This window comes from Cucumis melo, chromosome 12, assembly GCF_025177605.1.
Source record: "Cucumis melo cultivar AY chromosome 12, USDA_Cmelo_AY_1.0, whole genome shotgun sequence".
In the NCBI taxonomy this organism is placed as follows: Eukaryota; Viridiplantae; Streptophyta; class Magnoliopsida; order Cucurbitales; family Cucurbitaceae; genus Cucumis; species Cucumis melo.
The window spans coordinates 10,704,067-10,716,478 of record NC_066868.1 but is presented as its reverse complement, the minus strand read 5'-3'; the positions used below and the strand labels follow the sequence as shown (position 1 = coordinate 10,716,478).

The following is a 12,412-nucleotide window of genomic DNA, read 5'->3' as shown; positions in this document are numbered from 1 at the left end:
TGACTTGATTGTCCAAGATGACAAGAAGTGAAACGATGTTATCGAAGAAAATGGATATGAGAGCGAATGTTGTCGAAAATTACGAAAAAGGCAAAGAATGATCAAGATGAAAGATATATAAAAGACGAGATGAATAACTTGAAAACGACGATCGTGAAAAAATCGAAAAGAAGAAGAACATCAAATTTGAAAGATCGTTATAAAAAAATAAAGGCAAATAAGGAATTCTGAAAAAAATAATTTACCTTAATGGGTTTGTTATAAGGGCCGTAAATAGTTTACAGTTTTGTTACATTTATGTAAGTTTTCCTTTGTTAAATTAAATATGTAATATATAATATAGCAATTATTATAGGATAATTATTTTAAATGAAAAAAATAGTGAAACAATTTATAAAATACAGTAACAATTTCCATTCTATCAATGTCCATTGTGGTTTCTGCTTGAAAAAAAATAAAATTGGAAGTGTTGGTCCATGTTGACGTCCCAAAGATTTTCAAGGCTTTCTTAGTCAACATTTTTTCCATTAATTGGAAAAAGTAGTTAGCATAAGAATTTCAGCCTTTGTGCTATGAGCTTTGGCAGAATTCTTTCTTGCAAGTTTCCTTGAGGTTTTGTCTTCCTTTGACACTTATCAAATCACCATGCATCTAACTTTATTTATTTTTTGTTTTTATCCTTTTAACTTGATTTAGTGTTCATCCAGAAATTATCGACTAATCATAATTTGCAACAAAATTATCAAATTAATAATGAAAATATGAATAATTAAATTTAGAACTAATTAAAAGTTGACTTGTTTTTCAAATTAAAATTAAAAATAGATAAATTGTAATGATGTTATATGTTTTCATGTTGACCGTCAGATCAAATTAATTATTTTGATTCAATTAAATATTATTTTCTGGCTAAAGTTCAATTGAGCCTAAATATTAGTTTAATTTTGGGTTGACAAAAAAAATAGCAAATTTACAGATTTACTTTAGACAAAAGACAAAAGTTAATTTAAATTGTTAATATAGCAAAGTCGTAAAAAATGGAAAAAAGATTGTTGCAAAAATGTCTTAAATGCCCCTACTCTTGTAAAAGAAACTCACATCTCAAATATAATTATTCCAAAACCCAAAATACCCCATAATTGTACCCGCAAATGCGACGTAGGCATTCGGTTCGACAATAATGATATCCCCCAAACATACCAAAACTAGCTGTCACCCCACAAGTAGTAGGAGATGTAAGGATTGCTATCTCCTAATTTTATCATCACCACTGTCGTTTACCATCGAAAAAGCAGCAGTCATTCATAAAAAATCCTCTCAATTGAAAGAAAGGCCTCCACCTTTAATCTTTGCGAAAATAAAGTTTGTTTTGCTTCTTCTTCTTTTGTTCAAATTCGGTTCCTGCAACTTAATTAAATTGATGGTTAATAAAACATGACTAATTACCTTGACGTCATCCTCAATTCTTGATAAACCGATGCAAAACAGTCATTTACCACCATGAATTGGTTGAGATAGTATCTCGATTTTCTCCTCTAAAAACTATCAACCTACCTAAAAAAATTTTAAATGCCAAAAAGGATATTTTTAATAAAAATTTAAATTATTAGAAAATGAAAATATCATCACAATAAAAAACTAAATTACAATTTGATTAAGACAAATTTCAAAAAAAATTAAAAAAAAAAACAACAAATTCAAATCCCAACAGCTTCAATTGAATAACAAATTAAATTATTAATAAATAAATAAATACTTTGTTGATTAAGAAAAATCTCAAATCTAAGAAATACTAACAAATTTCAAATACCAACAATGAATAACTGTTGAATAAGAAATTTTGGAACCAATCACAAATTGCCGCATCATTTACTAAAATAATTATATTTGGGATTAACTAAAAATTGGCATGTGTCCCATATTAAATTTAAAGACAAATTGGACAATTCTAACGATGTCACGTGTCTTTATTATGACAATTGGGTCAAATTAATTATTTTGGTTCAGTTAAATATTATTAGTTAGATTAAAATTCAAATGAGCCCACAAAATAAGCTTGATTTAGTCTAAAATAAAATATGACCCAAATCCATGTGATTGAGCCCATGGGTATGGTCCATGGACCAGAACAGGCTCAAGTCCATAAAAGTCCACTAGGGAACTCTACAAATAGAGGAGTTCTTGTGGAGGTTGAAATTTTTTTACTCCAGAAGGTCTAGAGAGAATTCTACCAAGAGATAAAAGTCTCGACCATCCTCGAAGATTGAAGCTTCTTCGAAGATACAAGCTTTCTTCCAAGACTCCAACTTCAAGAACATCACGTGCTTCGCTTCCTCAAATCAAGTGTAAGCATCCAGCCGAGAGAGAATCAGAGGATCAAATTCTAGAGATCGAACCACATCGCATCGAATCAACATAAATACAACATCAACACAAGTTCAACTCCACGAATCAAATTTCTTATAAAATTTCGTGTGAACAATAACAAATAATTTTTAAATTTATAAGAAAATTTCAATAAATAGACAATTTCAACAAATTTCAAATCTAAACAAATTCGATTGAATTAGAAATTCAATTATTAATAAATAAATAATGAAAGTTGAAGGTGAATGGTGAATGGTGAACATGATCATGAGAATCCCTAAAGCATTTCCATAGATGAGGGTTAAAAATAATAAAACAACTGTGAAGCTTAGGGAAGTCTACATTTGTTTTATTATATGTTGATTTAAAGAATAAAAATAAACTAAAGTAATTAAATATTAGATTCCATAAATTTTTAACTATAAAATATATTAAAATTAAATATATATTAAAAAAAAAGGGTTAAAACCGTCTCAAAACTTATGCAAGTTTGGAGAAACCAAAGTCATATAATATAATTGTTTTAGATATTTGTGAAATATGATTTCATAAATCTTTTTAAATTAAAATGAAAAAAGCCACGAGGCAGGCCGTTGAAAGCCCATGGGCCATAAAACCACCCATTGCTAAGGATGAAAAAAATAATATCAAAATAAACTTATTCTATGTTGAGAGTGGGATTTGAACCCACGCCCTTTCGGACCAGAACCTTAATCTGGCGCCTTAGACCAACTCGGCCATCTCAACAATTTTGTGAACTAACTTAACTCTATTACTTACTTATCCTCCTAAAGTTTTATGATTAATAATAGCTCCATTAACCCTATCAACGAGCTTAGCCAACAAAAGCTTAACTTAACTAATATTTAAGTATGTATACTCATAAACACTATAGTAGTTCAAAACTCCCTAGCTACTTCTAGTCGTTGTACTAGAAAAAACTATCAACATCGCGAACTATATATCATCAAAAAACAAGTATTTTGGACATTTCATTTTTTGTATAATGGATCTTCATCTTATTCGACATATTTTTAAATTTTGTGTACTAACTACACATGGCATTCATGGACCCAATGGACTTTAGATTTAAGGTAATAGATATTAATGATTTGAGTTTTGTAGTTGGAAGAAGATCATAATAACTTTTAAAACGTTTTATATTATAATAATTTGACCCATGCACTTGCGATATTACTATGGTTTAAGCGTTATAATTTTTTTGCAAGGTCATTTGATGGGGATTATAATTTATCGTTTCGATTTATTCTTAGTGTATAGAGACTGGGAGATATTCTTTGAGCTAAATAAAATATTTGAAGCTCAAGATGGTGACAAATACAATTGGAACGAGACACGTCTAACTAATTTGATCTCTACTTTTTTTATTTGTATTTTCTTTGAATTAAATGGTGCTTTTAGTATAAATAATGTTTTACCTGTAGATTTGTTCTTTTGGTCATTGAATACTCAATTATGGGTTGTTGTATTTGTTGTTATAAACTAATGCTTCAACTTAGTTAGGTTGAGAATGATAATCATTATTCTGATTTATAATTAACAATCAACATTTGATTCCAACAATTTGAAAGCATGATTTTAATCGATTTATTCTCTTTTTTAAATGTAGATTACTTTCTCGATCCATGGCTTGCATTGTTGTCGAAGTAATTTCCAGCAAAAGATATCATCGTCGTTGATAAAGAACCATAACCCACTGCAAAAATTAGGGTTTTCCACTTTGGTACTCATTTGGAAAATGAAAATTCACCAAATTCCCTCTGAACACACATTTCCCCCTTCGCTGCTTCTTCTGCCCTGTCCTACCTTTCTTTCTCTGCTTTTTTTCCTCCTATGTTATCTTTTGGTTCGTGATTTCTCGTTGTTTTTCGACATGGGTGCTTGCATTTCCATGTCAGAGGGCTGCGTTAAAGGTAACTTTAGAATCTTTTAAGAGGAAGAACCATCGTAGACGAAGGAAAGATTCCAAAACCATCGCCTTTTTTGCTCTCTCCGATGGATCGCATTGCTCTGACCCAATTGACCACTGCTTATCATTTGATTGATACCTTCCCCAATTTGGAAATTGTAGTCACCTTTTGCATCAGACTGGACAAGATTGATTTGCTCAAATGTTTGGAGAAGGGGATAAGGGTTATTAATACACCCAATGTATTGACTGACGATGTCGCCGACGCCGCAATTAGACTGGCCAATATGGCAATCTTGAAGACGATTTCTGAGTCTGATCGGTTATTTAAAAGTGGGTCTTGGATGAAAGACGACTTCGGATTGGCAACGAGGGAACGATGTCGATATCCACATTTTTGGGCTGTAAGATTTCGATTCTGCCATTGTTGAATTTAAAGGAAGCTGCCTATCAGCTTGTGGATATCTCTTAGGCCATCTACTAGGTATGCATTTCAATTTTAATCGCTCTGGTAGCTTACTTTTCTTTTAAGAATGAATAGTTTATTGGGAATGAATTTAAGAGAGATAGAAGAAACAGTTAATAGTTTATTTTAATTGATACAAAACTTGGAGAGATAAATATTGGTCATAAATATTGGTGTTAGCATAACGCTGAAACCCTTTGTTTGATGGTTATGAATGGAAAGTCGATAATGCATGTATTGGATCAAATAAGTTAAAAAGGAAAATTTTCCAAAATTTATATATGTGACACATATATGGCGGTTGGGTTCACATAAAAGGGATTTTGTGAATTTATTTCATATTTAGATCTTTGTGTTGTATAATTTTGTGTTCGATAATTTTCCACTCCCATTCTCTTTATATTCTCTTCCAAATCCTGCCAATTTACATGATTGTGATAAAATGTATTGTGGTTTTAGTGGCTTTGTCACTAAAATGGTTACAAAGTGGACAATCATGATTTGATTTGGTGGTTTTCTTAATTTGATTCAAATAAGTTGAATATACTTTGATTGGTGATTTATTCTACAAATTTAATCTTTACATATGGTATAAGAATTTAGCTAGTATATTCTATGCTATATTTCATGATGATATTCCACACGCGCGCACACACATACACACAATAGATTAAAATATAAGAATTTAAATATAAGACTTGCATATATCAAAAAAATGACTTCTTTATAAACAATATTTTTTTATACAATTTGAAGGTAACTTATTGTCACCTATAGGCTTGATCCAAACTGTTGTCTTCATTCTCTTCATTGAAATATAAATAGTGCAATATAAAGTTGTCCATGAAAAAATACATTTTTCATGAAGATATATTTCAATATTGAGAATTTTTTGTCCTTGTGCTTTGTTAATTGTCATTACAAAGGATAAATGAATGGGGAATGGTTTTCTCTTGAACTTGAATGGATATTCATTGTCATTTGGTGGACTTAATGGTATTCGTGGAAGAAAAACTTGTTTTCCTGCATGATCACTCATTGCTATTTCAACATGTATAATATTTTTGCTAAATGATCGACAGACCAATCTTGTCTCATTACACAATCCATTGGATGGATCTAAATTTTTCAATAACAACGTTGGTAGAAAAAAAATCAAGGAAGCCTTTTATATACAAAAAGTTTTGAACTTTTAAGTCTTTAAAATTGTATTGTTGATTAGAATTAATAAGATATTTAATTTGTAACTAATTTCTAAAATTGTAAATGAAAAATTATTTGCATTCCAACCTTTCACATTTCCACTAAAGTTTAGTATAATTAATTAAAAAGATAGTGGGTAAATGAAAAACCATTTGCATTCAACTTTTCACGTAGTGTATACTTTAAAGTTTCTCCACATAGAGGCTTTCATATAAACTAGTTCTTAACACGTGCCATGCATGTGACATTTGTGTTTCATTTTCATTTTATTGCCTAGCTTGATTTTTTCTTCCAACAAATTTGTTTTTGTTAAGCATCTTCATTTTCAATTGATTAATTTTCCTCCCAATTGTTCTTTAAGATTAAACTCATAAATAGTTCTTAAAATAAAATGTTATGATGATTGCTTGACAATTCTACTTTGCGTAGCTATTAGAAAAATAAATTAACTATACTACATTGGTTTACCATTCTAAGTTCTAGAAACTTTTAAAAAAGAGAGTTGATGGGTGAATAGAAAAATAGAAATTAAGAGAGGGTGACAAACCCAAAGTTTTTTTTCTTATGTAAGTACATATAGATATTCATAAAGATGTCAATTGATGAGATATTTTTTTTTAAAAAAAAAGAACAATAACTTCATAAATCACATACTATCAATTAAGGATATATTTTTTTCTATTTGTGGAATCTTTTTCTATCGTTGTTTGTATTGGCCTTCGGATATGCTTTCATTTTTAGTGATGTTTATGAATTTATTAGATCAAACCCAATAACTTCTCGATTTGATCAGCCTAGCCCCTAAGTTGGTAGATCGATCGAACACTCAGCAACTAATAGAGATATTCTAAAGTGCATGTTTTATGTATCAACTTGAAACATTGATGAAATGTAAAAGATTTTCAAGAGATATATTTTTAAAATAAACACATCTAGAAAAGCATAAAAAAAATAGTAAGGAAATGAACAACAGAGGACTGAAAACGACATGTAACTAAGATATTCCTTCTTATTTTGAAGACTATCCAAATTGTGTGCAAACTCCAAGCTAGAAAAGGGGGTTTTATAGCCATCCATATTTAAGAATTCCTAAAGGTTCATTCATTCTATTTTGTGTAAGAATTAATAATTAAATGGATTATTAATTATTTCCATTTAGAAGATAGACTTTTGGATTTCCTTAGCTATAAAATTGTTTATTAGTTACAACTTTTGGTTTTCTTGAGCTACTAGAAGTTGGAAAGATTTTCGGTTTTTTTGAGCTATTAGTTTTTCCTAAGTTACAATTAATTTGCCTAATCAATTCATAAAACTACATCATTTCTTCTTCAATTACCATAAAAATAGGAAAGGAAAAAGACAACATTGTCATCTATCTTATTATAGAAGTTACTTATAAAAAAAGGTCAAAAATGGGAAAAAAATTTCTCCTCATTCAAGCTTTTATATATACTATAGATTATAGATTATAGATTTTATGAACATATATATAATATTTCGTATAGTTTGAAAAATTTATGTTATAGTTATGAATGCTATTGTGATGAATTTGATTTAGTCTGTGCTTTCTTGGATAGAAATAACTTATGACATGAATCATGCATAAGATTATAAATAGAAAATCAATTTAAAAAAAAACCATGAATACCTTATATGCACCTAAATATTTGGAAGTGGGGTGTCTAACAAAGGTAGCATATCTTGTGTCCAAAAAATCTATGGTATGATTGAAAACCTTTGACCATGTTTATTGATTATGCTCATAATAGTGTTGTATATAGGTTTATATATTTAAATGATAAATCAGTTTGTGAATATTGAGAATCTATTGTGACCTACTTGAACATGTATATTAGTATGTTAGCATGAGTAGAAGTACATTTCATGTATGTTATATTTGACAAAGTTATGCATGATTTACATCATGAATTACCGCGTAATTTGGTTATTAATTTTCATGAAGTTGAAAGGATTACTATTACTCAAAATAAAGTTTGGTTGTATTACATTATTGACATATTGCTAAAGATTGCTAGTACTTATGATAATATATGGAAATTCGTTATTTATATATGAAGCTCATAAGATTTTATGGAAGTTTAAGATATTGTCTAAACTATCGAATATGTGATATTTTATAAGGCATGTGGACTTATACCCTAAGTTGACCTTAAAAGTGATATCGGAGTCACGTCATCCTTGGTAATTTAGCCTTGTTGATGTAACCCTCAGGTCGAACAAAGGTGTAGTGGAACCTTAAAAGTAGTCATGATATTATCCATGGTTGAGCTCTATTGAATAGGCAGTATACTCTAAAGAGAAGTTTTCCTAGATAAGAGTTTAATGGATAGATGTCTATATTAGGAGAAGTTTACTTGGAAAACTTTGTTTGAGGGGAGGATCGTTGGAATGCGACCATAGTCGCACACTAGATAAGGAGATGATCACAAGTACATAGGTGCAATTTATGAAAGAAATGTTTTGATTCTTATCTTCATATAACTAAATTAGCCACTATAGAGCCTTAAAAGCGTTTGTAGCTGTATGTGGTATTCTAATACATTAAGTGTATGTAAAGATGATATTCTTCAATGGTAACTTGGAAGAGTCAAATTTCTTTATGGTCTTTAACATTCTTGAAAGTTTGATGAGTAAAATTTTTAACAACACTTTAGTAAACAATGCCTTTAAAAGTGAATTGTTGATATATGTGTTTAATAAAAGTTGTTTGGAGTTGATTGTGTGATTATATGTTTGTATTTCGATAATATACCGATCTTGATACAAACATAAATGTTAGTAAATGATCTAAAATTATCACATTTTGAAGTAAAAGATTTATATAAGACTAATGTGATGCGCTTAGTGTCAGGGGCATAATTGTCCAACGTATTATTTACCGTTGGTCGTATGCCCGAATACTCCCAAATTACTTTATCTTTATGTCTTGAAAGTAGTTTAGGTTAATTCTTTCGTTTAGGTGTCGCCGAGTCATAGTGTGACATTTTGGCTTTTTCATATGCAAGCCTGCCAAGGCCAAAATTCTCAATATGTACTATAGGGGGTACATGAACTGTCCGACCCCCGCCCAAGCCTTGTCGCACACTTTGCAGGCTGAGTTATTTTCCTTGCAATTGACAGTCTTCAATGCTTTCTTTATGACGTTTTCAACTATTTACTTTCTCTCTCCCGTTTTATAAAAACATTTTTCCAAGAACGGGGAGGGAGGCTACGTCATACCGCGAGTTTGTCCGCGGATTCCGATTATCGAACGGCTGACTTGCTGATTGAGCTAAGCAAGTGCCGCACAATCGTGTTGAGAAGTTATGATTGTGACAAGTGGTATCAGAGCCAAATTGGCTAATTGACGATTACACCGAAACATGTCGTCGTCGAATCCATCGGGCAAGGCCCAGAGAGACCGACTAGTAGAGATAGAAGAGCAGATGCTCTACCTAGTCGAAGTTCCCGACTCCATCCGCTACTTGGAGTCCCGTGTCGACGAAATTTCTGAGAAAGTTGACACGATCGATGCGGTAGCTGGCCGTGTCGAAGGGTTGCCAATACAAGAGTTGTTGGCAAGGGTTGATGCCCTAGAAGAAAACACCAACGCCAGAAGAACCCTTAACTACGAGCGTGGGGAGAGTTCCTCAAGCTTTGCTGCCCACATGGAAGAACGTGTCGGCGAGCTTGATAGCGCTCAGAAGACACTATTAGAGATGATAAACGGCATGTCGGAGGATTTTAGAGTCACCCTCGATGTTGTTAGAAATGAAATCGCAGACGTGAACGCAAGACTGAGTCTCACGATGCGAGCAATGGCAAACCAAGCTTCAGCTGGAGGAGCAATTTCGGTTAGTAAAGTGAAAGTCCCAGAACCAAAGCCCTACTGTGGGGTAAGAGATGCAAAGGCCCTGGAGAACTACATTTTCGACCTTGAACTTCAAGGCTACAAACACTGTCACCGAAGAAGCCAAAGTGACATTGGCAACGATGCATCTGTCTGAAGATGCAAAGTTGTGGTGGAGGTCCCGATACGCAGACATACAGGAAGGACGTTGCACTGTAGATACTTGGGACGCCCTGAAGAGAGAACTCCGCTCGCAATTTTTCCCCGAGAATGTGGAAATCCTGGCTCGGCGAAAATTGCGCGATCTAAGACACACTGGCGAGATTCGGGAGTACATGAAACAGTTCGCAGGGTTAATGCTAGACATCCGGGATATGTCAGAGAAAGACAAAGTTTTCTATTTTGTCGAAGGGATGAAACCGTGGGCGAGGGCCAAGTTGTATGAACAAAGGGTCCAAGACCTCACGTCAGCATATGCAGCAGCCGAACGGTTGTTCGATCTGACAAGTGACTCTCAAGATGCGAGACGTAACCAAAGTTCCTCACCAAGAAGGAACAGGGATGGTCGCCCGAGCTCTCCCAAAACTGTCAGGAGAGACGAATACACTGGTAAAGACCGAAGATCTCACCAGTCAAACACAGAGAACACATGGCAAAGGCCGAATAATCAAAGCCCACCCAAGCGTCGCCTGAGTTGTTACATATGTGGTAAGCCACATATGGCAAGAGAATGCCCGAATAAAGTCGACTTCCATGCGTTTCAGGCCTCTTTAATCGCGGACTCAGGTGACAAGCCAAATCAAGCCAAAGATGAAGCGGACCCGATAGAAGGGGCGAAAAGACTCGGATTGGAGCCATAAGGTACATGTCATCTCTTCAGAAAAAGTCAGGGGAGAGACACGTACCAACAAAAGGGGGCCTAATGTATGTTGACACCTGGGTCAACCAAAAACAGACCAAGAGCACAATGGTTGATACGGGTGCAACCCATAACTTCATAACTGAGGCGGAAGCTAGACGTCTAAGGCTCCGTTGGGAGAAGAATTCAGGAAAGATGAAGGCCGTGAATTCCATTGCCCTACCTATCGTCGGATTAGTGAAGCGAACGACGATAAGGTTGGGAGGATGGAAAGGCCCCGTAGACCTTGTGGTTGTAAAGATGGACGACTTTGATGTAGTACTGGGGATGGAGTTCCTTCTTGAACATCAAGTTATTCCAATGCCCTCAGCCAATTGTCTAGCGATTACCGGATCTTTCCCCACGGTAGTGCCAGTAGAGATTCGTCAGCCCAACGGGTTTAAAATGTTATCGGCCATGCAACTAGACAAGAGTCGCGCCCAAGAGGAACCACCATCGGTGGAGATCCTGCTTGGGGCGTTGGAGAAGCCGGGGGAGACAGTCCCCAAGGACACTCTGGGTGTTCCAGAGAAGTGCCATGGTGTGATGCCAAGTAATTGGCCCAAGTCCTCGTCGAGGCGAAGGAGGACCGACCATGGGATAGAGCCGCCGTCAGAGGCAAAAGCACATGCGAAGAATGCTTATCGCATGGCGCCGCTGGAGTTAGCCAGACTTCGGAAACCATCAAAGATGCTGTGGAATACAGGATTTTGTAGATCTGTACAAGCTCCTTATGGAGCCCATGTCCCTGCCCTGAAGGAGAGGGACAAAAGCCCACAACAGCATATTGACCGTCGTACCCAGAGTAAGCTCACGGTCCGGCGTAAATGTCCACTCCCCATGCTCACGAGGCGGGGGGGACTACTCACGTGGAGTGAAGCATCTCCCAAAGTCAGACGGCCGACCGAGGCAATGTCGAGTAAGAACAACAGAGGCAAAGAGACTCGAGAAAAATTGTGTCACTAAGCATGAAGCCTGCGAGTTCCCCGTGGTGCCGCTGGGTCTTACTGATGCCAAGGGAGGAAAGTGTTGTTCTGTGCAGGGTCGGGTGAGCATGCCGATTCATGTAGGGGAGTGCCACCAAGGTGGGTCGTCGAGAGAAGAAGACACTCAGTGGAGCGAGAACCTCGAGTGTCAGGTCGCCTTCAATGGTTCGAAGCAAGCCATGATCGAGGGGCCAAGTCTTGGGGTCGTCGATGCGACCAAGACTCCTGAAGTCGAAGCCGAGCAACTCAGCTGTGTGCTCGAAGAATACCTGCATCATTGTGTTGATGGCAGACAAAAGAATTGGGTTCAACTGCCGAAGGTAACCCAATTCGGTTATAGTGCTCAGACCGACTCGCTGATCAAGAGAAGTCCGTTTGAGATTGAAGATAAGAGGCATTCTGTATTGCCGCCCGTCGCTGATGGCCCTTATCTACGGGACCGCCCTCAAGTCCATCGAGTTGGAGAAGAATGTGAACAGATGGCCAACATCGCTCTAGTGTGCCTAGAAGAAGCTTCAAGGCTGATGGAGGAGAGGGGAGATCAAAAGCGATGCCCTCTCGAGTTCGAGGGGAGGACCAAGCTTCCAATTGACGGTGCAACAACACCGTATGATTATCTGTCAACCTGGACCTGGAGGAAGACGGAGAAGCCGAGGAAGCCCTTGCTGACAGAGTAAGGACTTGTAGAAGGCCCACGAGGGAGATACATAAA

The 12,412-nt window shown here is 35.4% G+C and overlaps 1 non-coding gene across 1 annotated transcript; it reads right to left on the bottom strand.

The window, feature by feature from the left end:
• Positions 1-3,033: 3,033 nt before the first annotated feature.
• On the bottom strand, positions 3,034-3,114 carry TRNAL-AAG (transfer RNA leucine (anticodon AAG)). Its single transcript has one exon. It is a non-coding gene; the product is annotated as a tRNA-Leu (tRNA).
• Positions 3,115-12,412: the final 9,298 nt, after the last annotated feature.